At 40.4% G+C, this 21,132-nt stretch overlaps 1 protein-coding gene across 4 annotated transcripts in view; it reads left to right on the forward strand.

Moving 5' to 3' along the window:
• Positions 1 to 21,132, forward strand: part of SH3GL3 (SH3 domain containing GRB2 like 3, endophilin A3) — a 200,853-nt gene that overhangs the window by 61,754 nt on the left and 117,967 nt on the right. The window lies entirely within an intron of this gene.

Genomic DNA, 21,132 nt, shown 5'->3' on the forward strand with positions numbered 1-21,132 from the left:
GCTGGGAGATAGATCCTCCATCCCTCAGTTGGAGACTGGCCCACAACTTCACTAAATGCTCATAAGAAACTGAACCAGAATCACCTAGCTAAGCTGCTTCTTCTTGGGTTCCTGACCCTCTTAAACTGTGTGAGGCAATAAATGTTTGCTGTTTTAAGCTGCTGAGTTTTGGGGTAATTTGTTGCAGAGTAATAGACGACTGATGTAAGCAGCCTGACTTTTCTAGAAATTTCTTTGTTTATAATTATGATGTTATCACTAATGTGTATGTATCTCTAAACAAGATAGTGTAGTTTTGCATGCTTTTGTTGCTTTTTATCAATGGCATCATACTATATTGTTAAATTGGGTCTTGCCTTAATATTTTGCATGTTAAGTTTAACCAGGTAGCTGCATGTAGTTGGAGTTCATCCTGTTTGCAATTTGGAAATCCATTATACAAACACATCACTTATTTAGGTATCTGTTCTGCTGCTGATAGTCTGCAGTGGACATTCTGGATGTATTTCTGGGTGCACCAGCCACAGGTTTTTCTCAGTTGACCTTGTGGTATGATAGCTTGGCTAAGGCACAAGGGTATCTTCACTTTTTCTTGAACTTCACCTGGTAATGCCAAACTTTGCCAAGTATTATCAGATGATAACAATTTGTACTCCAACCTGCAGGGTGTGAGAGTTCCCGTTGTTTCACATCCTCAGCAACCCTCAGTATTATCAGACATTCTGGTTTTTGCCCCTCTGGTGAATATATATCAGTGGTATCTCATATGGGATTTTAATTTATACTCCCTGGAGGCCAAGAGGTTAAGCACTCTTTTGTTTGTTTATTGGCCACTTGAATTTGCTTTTTAGTGACATGTGTGGCCTAGTACTTTCTCTGTTTTTTAAAATTACTAGTCTTTGTCTTATTTATTTGTAGCAGTTCTTTATATATTCTGAATGCAAGCCCTTTGTTATTATATATGGTACGTATAACTTCTACTTGGTGGCTTGGCTTTTTACTCTAAAGTCAGAATGGTAAGAAATTAATGTAGTAGGGCTTACTGATCTTTTCCCATTTTTTAAGCTTGTAATTTTTGTAGTCGGTTTTCTCTGTCTTTCCCATTATATTATAGTTTCACGTTTAGAAAGACCTTCTGACTCTAAGATTACACAAATATTCACCTGCATATGGTGGTTTTATTTTTGTGGTTTTATTAAAAAACATTTAAACCATTTGTTCAACGGAATTTTTTTTGAAGTGAAGGTTATAACAATTCCCTCCCCCCAATGTTATGAATATGTTTAGCATGTTTTATGAGTAATCTGGCCTCTTCTTGTTGTAAATGGTATCCTACCTGCTGGCTCTGCTTCCAAACTTTCTATTTTGTGCCTTGCTCTTCCTTTTACCCCCTACTTTTATTTTTATTTATTTAAAAAAATTTTTTTTTTTTTTTTTGGAGACAGAGTCTTAAGCGTCACAGCTCACAGCAACCTCAAACTCTTGGGCTTAAGTGATTCTCTTGCCTCAGCCTCCCAAGTAGCTGGGACTACAGGTGCCCTCCACAACACCTGGATAGTTTTGTTGTTGTTGTTGTTGTTGCAGTTGTCATTGTTGTTTAGCAGGCCCGGGCTGGGTGTGAACCCACCAGCCTGGATGTTTGTGGCTGGCACCCTATCCACTGAGCTACGGGCGCTGCCAGCCCCTACTTTTAGCTCTGAGTTAGGTGCAGCTGTACGAGGGCACACCCCTGTCCATTCTTCTTTTTTTCCAGCATCTTCCTGACATTTTTTACTTTTTTGTTTTCTCCATAGAGCTTTATGATCTTTTTAATATTAACATGAGGATTATGACTGGCGTTGTGTAACATATTTATTTGTGAAAAACTGACTTGTTTGGAGGGAATCGATCTTCCCATTTGGCATGTGGCATGTCCCGGGATTTACTTTTGGATCTTTCTGTATCCCTCAGTCAAATTTGGTAGGTTTTATTTCAATATAGGTCTGAGAAGTTTTTCTTTCAGTATTCTAAGTCTTTAATATTTTTTGTTGCTGATGTGATTGGCCTTTTCTCCTGTGAGATTTTTAAGACACAGGTTTTCAAACCCCTACTTGTCTTCAGGGAAAAGAACTTCTGAGAGGCTGAGGACCATCTCATCTCTGCTCCTACTTGCCGTAATAGGTTTTATTTATAAAAATCATTCTCCTTTGCTAAACAGAACATATAATTTCCCTGACTGATTATTATTGAGATTTGAAAACCTATTTTCATATATATCCCAGTTTTAATTATTGTTTTACATTACTTTTTAGTGTTTCATCGTGGGTCTTCCAGATATTCTTTCCTTCATTCCTTTAAAAAAATACAGTGGAACCTCCATGGCTGACCACCTCCCTACACTGACCACATCCTTTAGTTGACCTAATTTTCATAGATGGGCCATGCACTGCATGTCCCCATCAGAACAGTGGGCCTAGTTCCTTTGTTGACCACCTCTGTGTGTCGACCAGCTTGTTACAGTCCCTTGGGTGGTCAGCATATAGAGGCTCTACTATATTTATTGCATACCTGCTATGAACCAGACACATTTCTAGGTGCTTAGACTGTATCTGTGAGCAAAACTGGTAAGTATATTATACGGTAAGCTTGAAAGTGATAAGTACTGTGGAGGAAAAGAAAATAGAGAGCAAAACGAAGATGGATTGGGGTGTTGGTGGTGGGGTTTGGGGGCCTGGTACAATTTTAAATAGAGTGAGCAGCATAGGCTTCATTGAGTTAGTGACAGCTGAGCGAAGACTTGGACTGTGCAGATATCTGCTGGAAGTGTGTGCAAGGCAGAGGGAACAGCCTGTGCAAAGGCAGGAGCACTCCTGAGGTGTTTGAGAACAAGGGAGGATATGGTGGGAGCACAGTGAACAAGGAGCAAAGAAGTGTGGTCAGAGAGGGCTGGGAGGAGCCTTAGTATAAGCACTGGTGTTGAGTGGGAAAAGGAGCCATTGCAGGGCTGTGGGATATTGGAGGGACAACATGGACTTAAATTTTGAAAAGATCTTTCTAGTTGCTCTGCTGAGCACAGACTTCAGGGCTTCTAAGGTGTAAGTGGGGAGACTGGTTAGGAGGTGACTGGTTAGGCAGAGCACCTCACCCATGATCTTACTGTGAATTTAACAACTGGTGAGCCTCATGGAATGAATGTTTTTTTAAATATATGTTGAACATTTTAGCATGCATTAAGAAAGCACAAATTTTAAAAATAACACTTTTCTTGGAGAAAGACATCGAACAGGCAGTCTTGCATTTTGCCTGGTCCTGGGTAAAGAAGATGGGAGAATGGAGGTTGGCTTACCTTGCAGGTGAGGAATCAGGAGGGAGATCAGAATCCAGGGAGCTCATTATTGGGGTGAAATCCCTCCTGCCAACCCTGTAGAGGGCTGGGGGTGACAAGGACTATCACACTGAAGGAAGTTTGTACTTTGCTTCCAAAAATCTCTATCGCTTTCTAGCTATAAACTGGTTTGTATTTTCTGCTGTCTCACTGTACAGGGGTCCTCAAACTCCAGCCCGCGGGCCACATGTGGTGGTGTGATTGTATTTGTTCCCATTTTGTTTTTTTACTTTAAAATAAGATATGTGCAGTGTGCATAGGAATTTGTTCATAGTTTTTTTTTTTTAACTATATTCCGGCCCTCCAACGGTCTGAGGGACAGTGAACTGGTCCCCTGTTTAAGAAGTTTGAGGACCCCTGGTTAGGAGACCAGAACTTCTGAGTAATTAATTGCTTAATAATGAGAAAAATGAATAACTTTGTTTTTAAGTTAAGACTTAGTATTTGAAATCCAGTTTCATTGGTATGATAAACATTGGCTTCAGTTAAATTTAACAGGTAGTTCAGTGTTGGTTTCTGTTAAATTTAAGAACTGTATTTATACTTTCAAGAAGATAATTAAACTTGTGATGAAACAAAGAGGGTAAACTTCTTTGAAGAATGTGCTATTTTTGTGATGCCTTCCTTAATTATTCAAAATATGAATAATTCAAAGATTTAACCCTAAAATAAGTATAAATTAACCTCTTGCTGCCTTGAAGGAGTTTGTAATCACTTTGGAGAGATTCCTTCCCCCCATCCCTACTAATTTCATAAAACCTATTTTAAATGACATCTTTGGAAAAATTAAACCAAAATGCTGCTCAATTATATCTGGTGTGAAGTTCATTACTTTTATTTGTTCCTGTCACTTTGGGACCACATGCTTTTGCTTTTGCCATCCTTAGGGAATGTGCCCCATGCTAGGTTCAAAGTGAATGTATTAACATATGTGTTTGCCCATCAATGCCTTGTGTTGAGGGAGAAACAGAAGAGAGTGTTATGGAAGGCTTAAAGATTTTTTTTTCTTTGTTGGTAATACAAAGTGCTTCTTGTTATTAACGTGTGCCATCATCAGACAGCTTCGTCCAGAATGCACAGCAATTCTGTAATATCTTCAGCTCTGCCTGGTGCAAAATACCTCATTTTGTATAGAAATGCAGAATTGCTTCATGTAGATAAAATAGAAAGAATCTTTGCTTCATTCACATATGAATAAAACATCTCTGTTCAGGGAAGAGAAAAGTGCCTTACATTGTTTGGAAGCTGTGTGAATTTTAAATTAAGCCAATGGCCCACTATACTATATTTTTCAGGGAAAAAAATAGCTTTGCTTATATAAATTTGGAATCTAATGCCTAATTTGGTGGCATAAGAGTTTTTTGTGTTGAAGTTTGGTTATTATGTAAAAGACATTGTGTTTGCCATATCCATTACCTATGAATGAATTATTATAACAAAATTTTATAATCTTAACTTTTATTTTGTTTTGTTTATTTTATTTTATTATTTATTTATTTATTTTTGGCCGGGACTGGGTTTGAACCCACCACCTCTGGCATATGGGGCTGGTGCCCTATCCCTTTGAGCCACAGGTGCCACCCCTGTTCATTTTATTTTTAATTAATTTAATTTAATTTAACTTTATTTTAGACAGGGTCTTTTCTGTCACCCAGGCTAGAGTGCAGTGGTGCCATCATAGCTCATTGTAGCCTTGAACTTCTGGGCTCAGGTGGTCTTTTTGCATTAGTTTCCTGAGTAGCTGGGAGTACAGGTGTGTGTCACCATGCCTGGCTAATTTTTTGGAAATATTTTTGTAGAGACAAGAGTCTCACTATGTTGCTTGGGCCAGTCTTGAATTCCTGGCCTAAAGCAATCCTCTTGTCTTGGCCTCCCAAAGTATTGGGATTATAGGAGGGAGACACCACACCCAGCCAATCTGAAGTTTTATTTATTTATTTATTTATTTTTTTAAATTTTTTTTATTAAATCATAACTGTATACAATGATATGATTATGGGGCATCATACACTCACTTCATAAACCATTTGACACATTTTTATCACAGTGGTTAACATAGCCTTTCCGGCGTTATCTCAGTTACTGTGCCAAAACATTTACATTCTACATTTACCAAGTTTCGCAAATACCCCTGTAATACGCACCACAGGTGTGATCCAATCTGAAGTTTTAAAAAAACTTTATTTATATTATATTTTCATAGGATTTGAAGCAACTTGTAAAAAGTTTAAAAATTACAACATGAATAAGAGTAATAAATCATGATCAGGGAAAATATAAATATTTTATGGAAAATACAAAGCGTGTGGATGTATCTGGAAGTATATTTACATGTGAACACACATGCTAAGTGGTCCTGGAGTTGCTGTTGGTGTATCCTCAAATTGGATGTTGAGCTACCTGGCAGCCAAAGTGAAAAGAGGAAAGTAGTCAGTGATCCTTAAAGAACTATTTAAAACATGTTCAGCACTAAATAGGCGTATGATGTCTAGGTTTTCACAGAAGAAAACTGGCCACTGGGCAGCTTCTGTGGCTCAAGGAGTAGGGCACCAGCCCCATATCCCAGGGGTGGCAGGTTCAAGCCCGGCCCTGCCAAAACTGCAAAAAAAAAAAAAAAAAAAAAAGAAAGAAAAAGAAAACTGGCCACTCAGAACAGTTTAAGTAACTAGCTGCTGTGTGGAGCCCAGCATCTGTGCCTTAGGCCTCACAATTTGCAGAAGGCACCTCCCTTAGTAAATTACAAGCACAAATAGGGCTGGCCAAGTCCCTGGAGTCCAGTCAGACCAACTCTCCAGCTCCAGTTAGAAACTTCTGGCCTTCTTCAGAGTGTTCACCTGTTATTAGCAAAATGGAAAAACAACAACAACAAAAAACCCGGAATAAAAGGACAAATAGAGGAAAAAAGGGACTTGCAAATCTGAATTTGCTTGATCTCAGATATTATGCTCTTCCCATAATTTTTGTATTAAAAGGTTCTCTTAGAAATAAAACAACAACTATAGTAAAAAAAAAATATATATGTCCTTTCCTGGGAAAATGAAAAGTTGGAAGCACTTTGTTACAGAGTAATACTAATTCTTGTTACAGCTACCACGAGTGTTTGCTGCCTGCGCCTGCCGAACCTCAGTCTTGGAGCTCCTGTTCTCTTCCTCTCTGAGCTGCTTGGTCTCCAGCTTCCGTTTCCCTCTCCCAGGGCACGTGCCTACACCTGTTCCCCCCCGCAACGCACCGTGGCTGTGAGAAGGGAAACCCTTCCTGGGCTTTTCCTCCTACCATGCTCAGCCTGGACAGGGCTGGTGTGGCTTCACACATTAGTGTTGCGCAGTTACAAACTCCCAGGGGCCCAGGGTGAGAGGGGAGTTTGACACTCCGGGCAATACTGGGCCTAACGGATCCCAAAGGGGCCTTGGATGGATACTCAGTCATCTGTCACAAGTGTCTAGTGTCAGCAGTGTAGACACGTAGGGGAAGTTTCACATGGAATATGGACCAGAGTTGTCAGACCTGGGACACCTAAGAGGCCTGGGGTGACCTTGACAGGTCCTTTTAAGGAGGATAAATGTCACCTGCTACTGAAGAGGACTTGACCTATCCCTGCTTCTGTCCGTTAATGGGTGATTGTTTAACTTTTCTGCACTACTTTGTGCCAAGGTCTTGGTGGGACTGTGTGCGAAGCTGCCTTTCTCTAACCCGATGCATAAGATAACGAAGTTTAAGTCAATTAAAAAAGCCCTTTGAGTAAAATGTGCTTAATATGCTTTCCATTTGCCTTCACAACACCATATGTATTTACTATTAATGTAATTCTTGGCTTCACTGAAGTCTGGTAATTTTCATTTTGAAACTCCTCCTTGGGTGAGAAGTCTTTTTAGTACCTATGTTGCAAGGAATTTGCTTTTGAACAGCAGCCACAGCCTGGAAACGTGTTGCTTTCCTTGTAGCTGGTGTCAGAAATAACTACTCTTGGTTCTGTTGGAAGCTGCTCAGGCTTGGTTTTCCTGCAGACTGAGCTGGAAAGGTGCTCTCTCTTCCTGCCCTTGCAGGGAAGCCAAACAACAGGTGCCAAATAGCAGGGTGGGGATGGTGGGGATGATGGGATGGTGGGATGCTGGGATGCTGGGATGCTGGGATGGTGGGGATGGTGGGGATGGTGGGATGCTGGGATGGTGGGATGCTGGGATGGTGGGATGCTGGTGTCGTCATCCCTGGCCTCCCTCTCTCCTTTCCCTCTCTTTCTTCCTTTTCCTCTCCCACTTTCCTCCTTCCCACTGTCCTGTCTCAGTGTAAGCAGCACCTATTTTCCCACTGTCCCCTGGCTGTCACTTCACTCCCTCTCTCCCCACCAGCTTCCTGCAGACAAGGCGTCATCCTGCATAGACCACTCAGAGAACACTCATTAACTAGATACATAAGCTGCCAGCAACATTTTCTCTGCTTCTCGAATTTTAAAAAGGTTATATCTTTTTTGCCTTCTTTTACTTCAAAGCAATTTGAAAATAATCCTTCTGAAACATATTTACACAGTCCTAGGTCCTCGTGATAAATCCAGATACTCCTTTTCAGATAGGTCTCAATGCCTGTGTAAGGAGAGACTCCAAGTCAAAGTCCCACTTTTCCTGTTGCAAATCTGTCTTTTTTGCTCCAAGCATTCAAGTAGCCACAGTGTCCTTCCTTGCCACCTTCCCCTGGCGGTGCATTAATCACAGAACAGAGCTGGGAGGAGTTTCTGCTATTGTCAGGGGTATAGACTCATGACAGTGGTTTGGAAGAGTCTTGGAGAAATTGTAGAATTGAAATAGAACTAGGTCAAGGTGGACTTTTGTTTTTGTTTTGAGACATTCTCATTCTGTCACCCCAACTACAGTGCTATGGCATCACCACTGCAACCTCAAGCTCTTGGACTCAAGCAATCTTCCTGCCTTAGTCTCTCGAGTAGATGGGACTACAGGCCTGAGCCACCATGCCTTGCTAATTTTTCTATTAATATATTTTTTTGTAGAAATGGGGTCTCATTGTGTTGCTCATGTTCATCTTGAACTCCTGACCTCCAAGCAGTCCTCCCAGAGGCCTCCCAGAGTGGTAGGATTACAGATGTGCATCACTGTGCCCGGCTAGGTTAAGATTTTTGACGTTCAACATGTAGGTTGTGAATTACTTGGCAATGAAAAGGATATTATTTTTTTCTCAAAAGGGCCAACTATAGCTATGGAATAAAGACCATGGGATACTACGTGTATGACATGGTATCAGGAGCCTTCATGATCTCATCCCACCTCCCTCTCAGGCCCTGACTCCTCTCAAACCCTCCCCTGTTGAGCCGCATTGGGTATGTCACCCTCTGTCACTGGACATGCTTGACCTCTGCATCCTGTGGGGCCTTGGCTCAGGCTTCCCCTTCACCTGGGAGGGCCCGTCCCTCCTCTGTGAAGCCCAGCCTGCTCCCATTGCCCTGCAGACTGTACTTGGCTCTCTGTGCTGGTTGGTACAGCTGTCTCTCCCGCTTTCTCCCACTATCCTGTGTTCATTTCTCCTTTCTACTTAACCTAGGGCATGGAAGGTGCTCAATAAATCTTTGGTGAATAAGATTTTCTATCTAACCCTGAGAGCAGCCTGAGCAGCGAATGTAAATGGACCACCATCATAAATGACTAATATCACTGTGAGCCGATGACTCTGGGTGGACATAGCCGTGGGGCCCTGACAGACATGCCGTGGCTCTTATCCCAGATGGAGTTTCAGTTCCCTTCAGGTTGAGATGTAGAAAGGGCAAGGACAAACCAATTGTGAGGACTGTTTTCCATCTTCTCTTCCTCCCATCTGTGCTATCAGGCACCAGAGTCACCAAGAGAGACCCACCTGCATTTCAGATACCTTCTTATAAGAGGCTCAAGACTAAAAATCTCAGGGCCTGGAGTTTGGGATAATATTATCTGATTAATAACTTTTGCAGTAGAATGAGATGAGAAACACCTCACTGTCCAGAACAAAGACTTGTCTCCTTTGAATTTCGAGACCTAAAGAAGAGTTTTCCCTTGGAATACACTTTCCACGGGCAGTTTGACCCTCTGTTTTCCAAGCCCTTTAAAAGCTAAAGTGCACTGGAAACACACAATGAAATGTTCAAGAGTGAAAGGGTTATCTTATTTGCAATTAGTTCTCCAAACTGCTTGGTGGAGAGAGAGATAGAAGAAGAGAAAGAAGGAACTGATAAAGAAAATGAGGTCAAATTTAGGGAGCTTGTGAAGGCCATTCTTTGTAGTGTTGGGGAATGCTTTGTAATATGCTTGCAATTTATTTGTAGACTTTTATTTTTTTTAAGCTAAAGCAAATTCTTTGAATTAATGCCCAGTTTACAAGAATGAGATGGTTTTTTTCCCTATAGGCAGGAATAGTAGTGCTTTGTGCATCACGATCTTCTGCTAGTTAAATGTGCAGGCTGGACAGTAATCCCCCAAGGTGCCCACGTCCTGATCCCTGGAACCTGTGAGTGTTTCTTTATATGGCAAAGCCTTTTGCACATGTGATTGAAGGAAGGATGTTGAGGTGGAGAAATTATCCTGGATTACCTGGTTGGGCCCTGTGTCAGTGCAGGGGTCTTTAGAAAAGGTCGGCAGGACTGAAGAAAAGTCAATGTGCAGATGGAGTGGCGTGAAGAAGGGGACGGGGAAGCTAGAAAGCCCTCTGGAAGCTAGAAAAGGCATGGAAATGGGTTCTCCCCTAGAGCCTCCAGAAGGATCCACCCTTTGCCAGCACCTTGATTTTAGCCCTAGAGGACTGAGTTTAGACTTCTGACCTCCAAAGCTGTAAGGAAATACATCTGCATTGTTTTAAGCCACTGAGTTTTTGGTAATTTTTTACAGCAGCCAGAGGAAATAAATCTACTGGGTAAGTGGATGCTATGCCTGGGTTCATGAGCAAGAGTGATGCCAAATATGGGCTCTGGGTCATTGTCATGAGCATTTCAAAGAGTTGCTCTCTGGCCCAAATAGCCCATTTTCACACTTTGCTTAATTGATTGGGCATTATTTTGTTCGCCAGCTTTGATCACCTGTATGGCAAATATAATTCAAATGAATTTCAGAGCTAGGAGGTTGAGTGTTTAATGTCACTTCACAGACATGTCATGGATGCTTTGGGACATGCTGGCTTGACAGTGCCCGGCTTTAGGTAGCACGTTGTAGTCTGGTCCTGGGGTAGGGCAGGGGTGCAGTGGGGGCGGGGAAGGAGGAGGGAATGGGAGTTGATTCCTAGGCAGGTGAAGGTTTTCAAACCTCTCTGAAGTAAGGACCCTTTTCATAAGGGACTTTTTGTGTGCTGACTTAAATTCAGTTTTACTATATTGTTACTTAAATATGCATAAACATAAAACTAATTGTTAATGTAGGCTTATAGTTTTCAGACAACTATCATCTCCAAACTTATTTCAAATTAAATGCAAATAAAACTGCAAACCCAATAAAATCAAATTAACACCACAGCATAACATTATGGATAATGCTGTTTTGCTACTTCTGAATTGATGTTTTCACACACACTTGTAAATTTCTGGCACATTATCTTTGTTTCAAGTGAACTACATTTAATTTACTGTAGTAAAATATTGTTATGTTGAAGGAAGCATATACAACACAGGAATTAATCTATAAAGAACGGTTTTCAGACTCTAATGCAAATATTCAATTGGTTCCATCCAAAGGTCCTCAAACTTTTTAAACAGGGGGCCACTTCCCTGTCCCTCAGATGGTTGGAGGGCCGGACTATAGTTTAAAAAAAGACAAACTATGAACAAATTTCTGTGTACACAAAACATATCTTATTTTGAAGTAAAAAAAACAAAACAGGAACAAATACAATCACACTGCCTCATGTGGCCCGCGGGCCGTAGTTTGAGGACCCCTTACACATTGAAAACAGACCAAGTATTTAGCAATGGACTCTTAGAGGGTTAAAGTCAGCACAGTGATAGCCTGTGAGGGGAGAGAAAGCTGTGTGGGAATGGGGATCGTGGGGGGCTGCTGGGTTACAGGTAATGTTCAGTTTCACATCCTGGGTGTTTCTTTAGTCTTTTTTTTCCTGTGCTAATTTTTAAGGGCCTGAGACATAAGTGTGAAAATTGTTGGATTATTCCAAAGCAAACACTAGTATAACTCCATCAAGGCCAAGAAATAGGCCACTGCCAGCACCCCAGGAGTCCCCACCCCCCCCAACCCCGTGGCCCTTCACAGTTACCTCCTCCTCCACCCCTCCCCACAGGTCACTATTACCCTGCCTTTGGGGTCAGTCACCTATTGCTTTTATTTCCAGCTTTACAATCCAAGTAGGCATTCCTGAATACCATGGTTACTTTTGCCTCATTTTAGACTTATAAAAATGGGGCTGTGTTGTACCATTTGTTTGACTTTTCACTCACTTTTTATTTTTTAAAGGTCCATCCATGTTCTGTGTGGCTGTAGTTCCTAAGTTTTGGTTGTGGTATAAATATCATGGTATAACTGTACCAGGCTTTACCGGTCTATTTGCTTGTTGATCTTGTTGATAGGCTTCTGTTTTTAGTTTTTGACTATTACTGATGCTATGAACATACTCATACGGGACTTCTGGAGGACATATTTCCAGGAGTAATTGTATGGTGTGCATTGCTCAATAGGGCCACACTGTTTTCCATGGTAGTTTCATTTTAATATTTTGCTGATTTTGAATAAGGTAATGAGTCCTTTGGATTTCTTCTGTTGTGAAGGGTCTACTCAACTATTTTGTCCATTTTTCTCTTGAATTTTCTGTCATCTTATTGATTTATAGGATATATATTCATTCTGTTTTTGTGTTTTTTTTTCTGCCTTTTTTTTTAAGACAGAGCTTACCCTGTCAACCTGGGTAGAATGCCATAGTGTCATAGCTCACTGCAACCTCCAATTCTTGGGCTCAAGCAATCCTTTTGCCTTGGCTTCCTGAATAGTTGGGACTACAGGTACCTGCCACAACAACCGACTAGTTTTTCTGTTTTTAGTAGAGATGGGGTCTCACTCTGGCTCAAGCTGGTCTTGAACTCCCGAGCTCAAGTGATCTGCCTCCCTCCGCCTTCCAGAGTGCTAGGATTACAGGTGTGAGCTACCACGCCTGGCCTTATATGGTCATTCTGAATATAAGGCTTTGTCGGTTGTATATTAATGTGATTTATTATTTCAGACATATTCTTCCACTTTCTTAATGGTATCTGTGGGGCAGTAGAAGCTTTTAATTTTAATGTATCTACATATATCTGTCTAAGGTGTTTTTGCCAATTCCAGATTATGGAGCTACTCTTTATGTCATCTTCTAAAGGGCCATAGTTTTGTTTTTCACATTTATTAATACAAGTCAAGAACTGTAGAATGTCTAAAATTCTACTCTGCTTGTAAGCTAACAAATTTGCTTGTCACTAATGTTGGGAGAAGACACAAGATTCCTGCGTCAGAGACAAACAGCTTTATTACTCATAGCAGTCCTAGTGCCAGAGTATCAGTGTATTCTTCTGCTAGTTCCTATAGCCCAAATTCTCACAGGGCAAATGTACAGAGGGTCAGATGATTCCTACACCTTTAGTGAGTTGTTAGACATGAGGAACCCTGAGCCTGAGGAACCTGAATCTTTTATAATGGGCTTTAAGCTTGCCTGGCTTTTGCCCCAGAGAGAGACATTGTCTTCATAATATCCAACACACCTGACCTTTTCCTTGGGGAGACATGCTATATCTTCCAAGACTGTTTGCCATGCAAATATCCTTGAAAATGCAGCAAAGAACAAAGGGAACAGAGCTTCTTCTTTCAAGACTTGCAGCAACATGAGAGTTTTAGGGAGAATTAGCTTACGAAAGGCATAATCCACCTGTTATTAATTTGTGTGTGGTGAGAGAGGTAGATTTTTATTATTTTCTATTTTCTTTTTTGTTGCAGTTTGGCCAGGGCTGGGTTCAAACCTGCCACCCCTCAGAATATGGGGCTGGTGCCCTGCCCACTTAGCCACAGGCGCCACCCTAGATTTTTATTATTTTCTATGAAGATACTTAGTTGGAAAAGTGGGCTAATGCTGTCTTCCAAGGGACAGGTGCTAGTTAGTTATACTGGGTTGCTACAGTGGAGGTCAGAAGTGTGGTTGTGCTGAGCTACATTCTTCAGAGGTGGAATCAATAGGGCTCCATGGTGATAGCAGGTTGTTGGGGAAGGAGCTGAGGGAGCAATCGGGAGTAAGAGTCTTCACTGAATCTTAAAATGTATTCTATGTATAGAGAGGGAAAACCAACAATTAAAATAGGCCTGCTTTGTATTGTATACTGGACATTTGCTAAAAGAGTAGATTTTAGGTGGTCTTACAATACACACACACAGGACTGTGAAATGATGGATGTGTTAACTGGCTTGACTATAGTAATCATTTCACTATGTATCAAAACATCAAGTTATATAGCTTAAACATATACTAAAACAGCTAAACAAAAAAAAGGCCTGTATTTCTCCTAACCTGTTAAATAATTAGTATAAAGCTGAATTTAGTTCATGAACCCATGAACCATGGCTCAAACTCAGTTCCAAAGCCAAATTAAGGTAGTGACTCCATTCCAAAGCCAAACTGAGCCAATGCTCTGCCTGTTCAGCTAGCCTCTTTCTGAGGTGTTAGTATCCTCTTACTGGGTTTATTCTTCCCTTTTCAGTCTGAAAAGCATTCTCCTTGGCACAGTGATTGGTAACCAAACGTAGAGCTTTCTGCAGTGGAAAGTGATATTTTTGAGTAAAACCTGAAATCTTTAGCAAAAGAAATCAATCCAAAGAGCAAAGAATTTTCTCTATCATAAGTCAGGGCCCAGTTAGGATACAGAGACCTTGCTAAGTTTTTCACATAAAAGGGGTTTTACAAAGCTCTGGTGCCGCGGACCGCCAGTCGAATGAGTCTCAGTCCGAGGGCTTTCAGGGCAAGAACGGCTCAGGTTGATTGAAAGGGCGACGCAGGAAAATGACAAACTGCTACACACCAAGGATGATGAAGAAAGCAGCTGTGCTTTACTGATTTTTAGGCATGGTATTTATACATTTTTGACAATGTCTTACAAACTACAAAAGATATTTTTATGACTTGCTGATGCTTACAAAGTTCTTATCGAGTTTTGTAGATGGGAGTAGTCAACCGTCTTTTCTTAGACAATGTTTCTGCCCGTAAGGGGGAACAAAGGACTGCTGCTTATCAGCAGTTACTCTTCTACTTTTCTTTATCTATGTTTAAACCTTCTTTCTTTGTAAAACTGCTTTGTTCACATTTTGTATTTTTATATTTTTATATTTGATTATGATTTTTATGTTGTTAGTGAATTGATAGTGAATTATGTATATGTTTTAAGTGTATAGTGACAAAATTATAGAGAAAGCAATTTCATAGAAAACTTATTTCAAAGAAACAGTTTCAAAGGGACATAAGGTAGAGATAAGAGACCGGAGGGAGCGGGTATCTGGTAGGAACATCTTAACTTATCATCCCTGCATTCTCTTGATACATTGTTTCAATTAACTGACCTTTATGGTGGGAACGTGTTCCCTTGGAGACATTTAGTCTCCATTGTATAGATGAAGTCATGGATTAGTAAGTCATTATGTTTATTCTTAGTTTCTGAGGACATTCAAGCAACAATTAACCATTCAACTCAACAAACAAGTTTCAAACAGGTTTCAGGGTAAAGGTTATTCAGGCCTTTATGCCGCACCTCATGAATTCTTACGTTCACTAAAAGGCATGCTAGGCAACTTATGCGCTGCTGTTGCAGGCCAGGGGGACCGGGGGCAACGCTCCGGGGAGCACTCACCGCCTTACCACAGTTTTTACAACGCGGACAGAGCCATCCCGCCACGGCTTGATGCCGGGGGTGCGGCATTTCCCCCTTTTTTGTTAATGAAACGTAGCTCAAAGAGGTCTTGGCGAACAGCCTTTAAGGAGGAAAAGACACAACGAAGGAGACAAGGTAACAGTAAAACAACACAGAATATCAAGCATCCAATAATGACAATAAACACAATGTACTGAATCCAAGACACAGGATTTAAAGATTTAAGATTGTCAGAGAGGGATTGAGCCAGTGAATCAAGAGAAGTGCTAGGTAAATGAGCTTCACTGATGGCAGTGATATCCTTTTGGAGAGTTTGTAAATCATGTGTAATATCATTGTCCTTCCAGACACCCTGTAGATGAGCTTTAGTTTTGTCCCAGGAAGTGGACATATTATAAGGTAAAGGAGTGACACAAATAGCAGGAAAGGTAGAGTGACATCTGGTTTGAAGTTTATGTTGTATAAACTTGATATCTTGTCCTAAGGCTAAAACTACTTCTTCTAGGATGTTGAGTTTTGCTTCAAGTTTATTATCTATACTGGCTTGAGTCATTAAAGCTAAAGTGATGTTGCTGCTGAGAGAATTCACAAAGTGAGCTGTGTGAACTTCTTGAACTAAAGCAGTGGTGGCTACAGCAAAAGTTGTAACTATAGAAATTAAAGCTAAAATACTAAGAATTAAAGCAGCTACGAACCTTTTAGGGCGGATTAACTGATTAACAGTATGTAGAACTTGTAAAGCAGAATTATCATACCAAGGGTCATCTTGTAAATCAACAGGCAGTAATACATAAGAGGGTCTTTTAACAATTAAAACAGAATTAAATAAACGTTCATTAAACAAGTCAGTAGAAGTAAGACAATTTGTAATTTTACAAGCAGTACAAGAAATATGATAAGAATTCTTAGATTGAGTGATAGTTAGATACTTATTTGGAGCTAAAAGTAGAGCATATGGATATCCAACACAAGTTCTTATAGATATTGGATTAGGTTTTGGCATATTAGGTTTCTTCTCTAAAATCAAGTTGGATGCAGCAACAAGTCTGAATAAATCATAATGTGTTTGAGTTTTATTATTATGTTGAGCCACTCATATGGGCTCAACTAAACCAGGTGAGAACCACCTCCGTACTGGTTGAGGGCTACCAGACCATTGATACTTATGAAATTTTTCTAATTGATTAGATAAATATTTGTTATGATCATAGCAGGAGGTAGGAGAATAGTCCCAGATAATTGTATTAGAATTAATGGGAGAATGTTTGTTAGCAGCGTCTGGGAATCCGCAAGAAAGCCAAGTAGGGGTTTTTGTTAAAGAGGATTCCCAGAATTGATTTTTATCTCTATATTTTTCTTTACAATTAGGGAGAGGTAACTGGTTAACAGATAAGCAAGTTTCATTATAATTAGGACTTCCAATAGTTTGTATTTCATATTCCCACATATAACGTCTATTGGCATCATGGGGATCAGGAGCATCAGATAAAAAGACTCTGTAACTTGTAGGTAAACAAAAAGGAGGTGTATTGCCTTTTAAAGTAAAGCAAATAGGTAGTGAATCGGCTTTGCCAGTAAAGTTAATTAAGGCTGCGGCATGATGTCTAGATTCTGAGTCAGTTAAACCTCCTAAGCGGATAGAATCATTAGAAAGAATTTTTATGGGGTCTGGATCTAGCCAGCCCACAGGGTGTAGCAGTGGAGGATTAGGAACATAAGACCAATAAGCTGCAGTTTCTACCGTAGGAGTAGAAATTAATGATAAAAAGGCAACAAAGTACATTGTTGGAGTTAGAGGGTTGTTTTGAGATATGAGAAGTTGTTTAGCTTGTTTCACCAAGGTGCGGATCTGTGTCCACGTGATCTTGGAGGGTCTCGGTGAAACTTTCACAGTCGTCTTCATCTGTGCAGATAGGATCTTCATCCGCCGCAGGCGTTGTCTTCTGCGCCGGGGTCTCCGGAGGAGCCGGTTTGATGAGCCGGTCTGGAATCCAGATGGGAGAGTCGGCATCCTGTGGAAATATGCAAGCATAGCCTCGTCCGGAGGTTAACAATACATCAGGGCCCTTCCATTGGCCCGATAATAAATCTTTCCAAAGAACTTTAGGAAGGGTGGCAGCCGATTGTGGCTGCCAATGGGAAAGAGCAGGGGTTAAATTGTTAGAGTTTACATTGAGATGATTTAAAACGAATAAAGCATGAGTTAAAATATGATGAGGAGAGAAATACTTGTGAGCCTTTTGTAGGCGTTCAATTTGTAATTTTAATATTTGATTAGTTTTTTCAACAATCGCTTGACCCTGAGGATTATACGGGATCCCCGTAGAATGAGAAATTTTCCATTGTGTACAAAATTGTTCAAATGCTCGAGAGGTATAAGCTGGAGTATTATCTGTTTTTAATTGATGAGGAACACCTAGCTGCTGAAAGCAGTAAAATAGGTGCTGTACAACATCTTTATAAGCCTCTCCAGATCTTGCAGAGGCACATATATAATGAGAAAAGGTATCAACAGTAACATGTACATATTGTAATTTTCCAAAACTAGATACATGTGTTACATCCATTTGCCACAATACATTGGGACGTAAACCACGAGGATTGACACCGAATTTTAAAGGATGATGAGTAATAGGACAGGATTTACACTTTAAGACTATTTGTCTTGCCTGTTCTCTAGTAATTTGAAACATTTTTCTTAATGCGTTAGCATTTTGGTGATGTAAGGCGTGGCTTTCTTCAGCTTCAGCCACTGATGCCACCATAGTACGTGTTAATAAATCTGCAGTGGCATTTCCTTGGGCCAAAGGGCCAGGTAAATTAGTATGTCCTCTTATGTGACCAATATAAAATTGATTATTCCTTTGCTGAATTAAAGTTTGTAGTTTCTTTAATAGAGGTAGAATAGTTGAGGTTCCTGTTAAAAGAGCAGTTTCAAGAGCTGGAAAAAGAGAAGTAATATATTTTGAATCTGTGTACAAGTTAAACCTTTGTTTGAAATTATTAAAGGCCGAGATTAGAGCCCATAATTCTGTTTGTTGGGCGGAGGCTTGTGTAACCTCCTTAATAAGAGGAGACAGGCCTGGACTGAAAACTACAGCCCGTCCTGTGGAGGAACCATCTGTGAATAAAGTCATTGCGTCAGACAAAGGCTGTTTGGAACACATAAGAGGAAATATAAGTGAAACTGTCTTTGTAAACTCAATTAAAGGATGTTTAGGATAATGGTATAAAATTTGACCTGCATAGCCTTGTAAGGCTAATACCCAATCATCATTATTTTGAAATAGTTGTTCCACTTGAATTTTATTATAAGCAGTTACAATTACATGAGGATCTTTACCAAATAATTCCCGTGATCTTTTTCTTCCTTTATCAATTAATAAAGACACCAGGTATGGATAATCAGCAACAATCTTTGTCTGAACATGTGGTAAATGAATCCATTCTAAAATACCTTCCTGCCATAGGCAAGCTGTAGGAGTATACTCAGTAGAAAAAATGAGTAGAGACCATGGATTTTGATAATTAATTTGTTTAACCCTAGCTTGAGTTAAAGCCTGTTCAACAACTTGTAAAGCCTGCAAGGCTTCTGGAGTTAAATGCCTAGGGGAACGGGGATTGGAGTTCCCCTGTAAGATAGCAAACAAAGGACTAAGAGTTCCTGTAGTAATTTTTAGAAAAGGTCGAATCCAATTTATTTCTCCCAGTAACTTTTGATAGTCATTGAGAGTTTGTAACTTATCTCTCCGAATCTGTACCTTTTGGGGTGTAATATAGTCAGAGTGAATCCATTGTCCCAGGTAACTTAATGGTTTATCCCTTTGAATTTTTTCAGGGGCAATTACTAGACCAAATTTAGTTAATTGTTCTATAGCCTTTTCTAACATTAGCTGTACTTGTGGCAGCTGCGGATGAGCTAGTAAAATATCATCTATATAATGAATTATGTAGGCGCTAGGGAATTGTTTTCTCAGTGCTGCCAGCGCAGCCGCCACAAATTTTTGACATAATGTAGGGCTGTTTTTCATGCCCTGAGGTAAAGTTTTCCACTGATATCTTTTAAACGGTTCCTGTAAGTTTAAGGAAGGAACGCTGAAAGCAAAACGAGGACAATCCTCAGGATGTAAATTAATAGTAAAAAAGCAGTCTTGTAGATCTATAATTATAAGTGACCATTGTTCAGGTACTGCTACAGGAGATGGGAGCCCAGGTTGAAGGGACCCCATGTCTTCCATAATGGCATTTACTGCTCTTAAATCTTGTAAAAGTCTCCATTTACCAGATTTTTTCTTAATAACAAACACAGGAGTGTTCCACGGGCTAGTGGATTCCTCTAAATGACCCTTATCTAATTGCTCTTGTACTAAAATTTGTAATGCCTGTAACTTTTCTGTTGTTAGGGGCCACTGACTAACCCACACAGGAACATCTGTTAACCATTTAATTTTACAGGCATAGTTTTCTGCAGTGGCCCCTATGAAAAACACTGATCGTTAAGTTGATCACCTGTAACTAGTTTCATGTCTAGAACATGTAAAAGATCTCGTCCCCACAAGGTATAGGGTAGAGAGGGTAGTACATAAGGTTGAAAGTAAATTTTCTTGTCCTTATATTCACATAACAAATGAGATGTACTACGCATGACACCAGAAACAGAACCGAGACCAACTAAAGAAGACCCAGTTCGATGAACCGGCCAGGATCTCGGCCAGTCGGAGGCAGCAATGCAGGTTACGTCAGCGCCTGTGTCCATTAGGCCCTTAATGGGCCTGCCTTCTATTTTCATTTTTAACATTGGTCTATCATATAAATCATGTATAAGAGCCACACAATCCTGATCAGTAAATCCAAATTGACCCTCTCCCCTGGCATCATGTAAGTGCCAGGTGGGGAGCGGTATATATGGCAACAACAATAACTGAGCAATTCTTTGTCCCTTATGAATTTGTGTAGTTTCTACTAAAGACTTTACCATGACTTTAATTGTATTTTCAGTGTCAGAATCAATTACTCCTGGAACAACTTCAAAATGTTTAGTGTAATTGGAACTGCGTCCCAATATAACACCAACAGTACCTGGTAATAATTTTCCTTTTATTCCTGTGGGAACTAATATAACACCATCATGTTTGGATATGATTACATCTTTAGAACTGGCAAGGTCTAAGCCTGCGCTGCCAGGAGTCCCACGTGGGAGATCATGAATTGTCCATTCAGGTGGTATACAATTAATAGTAGATGTGGGTTCTAACTTAGGTCGTACTGCGGTAGAGGCAGGAGACTCTCCCTTGGAGTCGGGGCTAGGAGAACGCCCCTTATCTAGTTTTTTGTCTGATTGGTATCAATAAAGTTAGCACCCTTGTCTGACAAGGGGGTTCCATCCTTATGAAATTTAGATTTACATTCATTTCTCCAGTGCCTGCCCTTCTTACAACGAGGGCATGGTCCCGGGGGTAGTCCACGGGACTTATTATTATTATTAGCACTGGTGGATTTCTTACAATCCTTCTGTATATGACCTGGCTTCCCACAATTATAACAAGTGGGTAAATCATGTGGGGGGTTACACCCAAAACATGTATTACTGGGGTCTCTATCAAAAGCACCTTTGACATATGAACTAAATTTTTGACCCCGCATAGCTGCAGCAAACGCCATTCCCTGGACAATTGCTGGTGAGGCATCCATGCATGCTTTAATATAATCTTGTAAAGTACCTGTTTTCCTGAGTGGACGTATTAAGTCCTGACACAGCGTATTTGCATTTTCCCAAGCCAATTGCTTGAGTAATAATTCTGTTCCCTCTGATGGTGGAAGCATTCTATTAATAGCTTCTTCCAGGCGAGAAATAAAGGCAGGATAGGATTCTTCCATATCCTGTTTTATGCCTGCTAAAGTTGTGCCCTTGGTTCCCGGA

This window comes from Nycticebus coucang, chromosome 6 (assembly GCF_027406575.1).
Source record: "Nycticebus coucang isolate mNycCou1 chromosome 6, mNycCou1.pri, whole genome shotgun sequence".
NCBI lineage: Eukaryota > Metazoa > Chordata > Mammalia > Primates > Lorisidae > Nycticebus > Nycticebus coucang.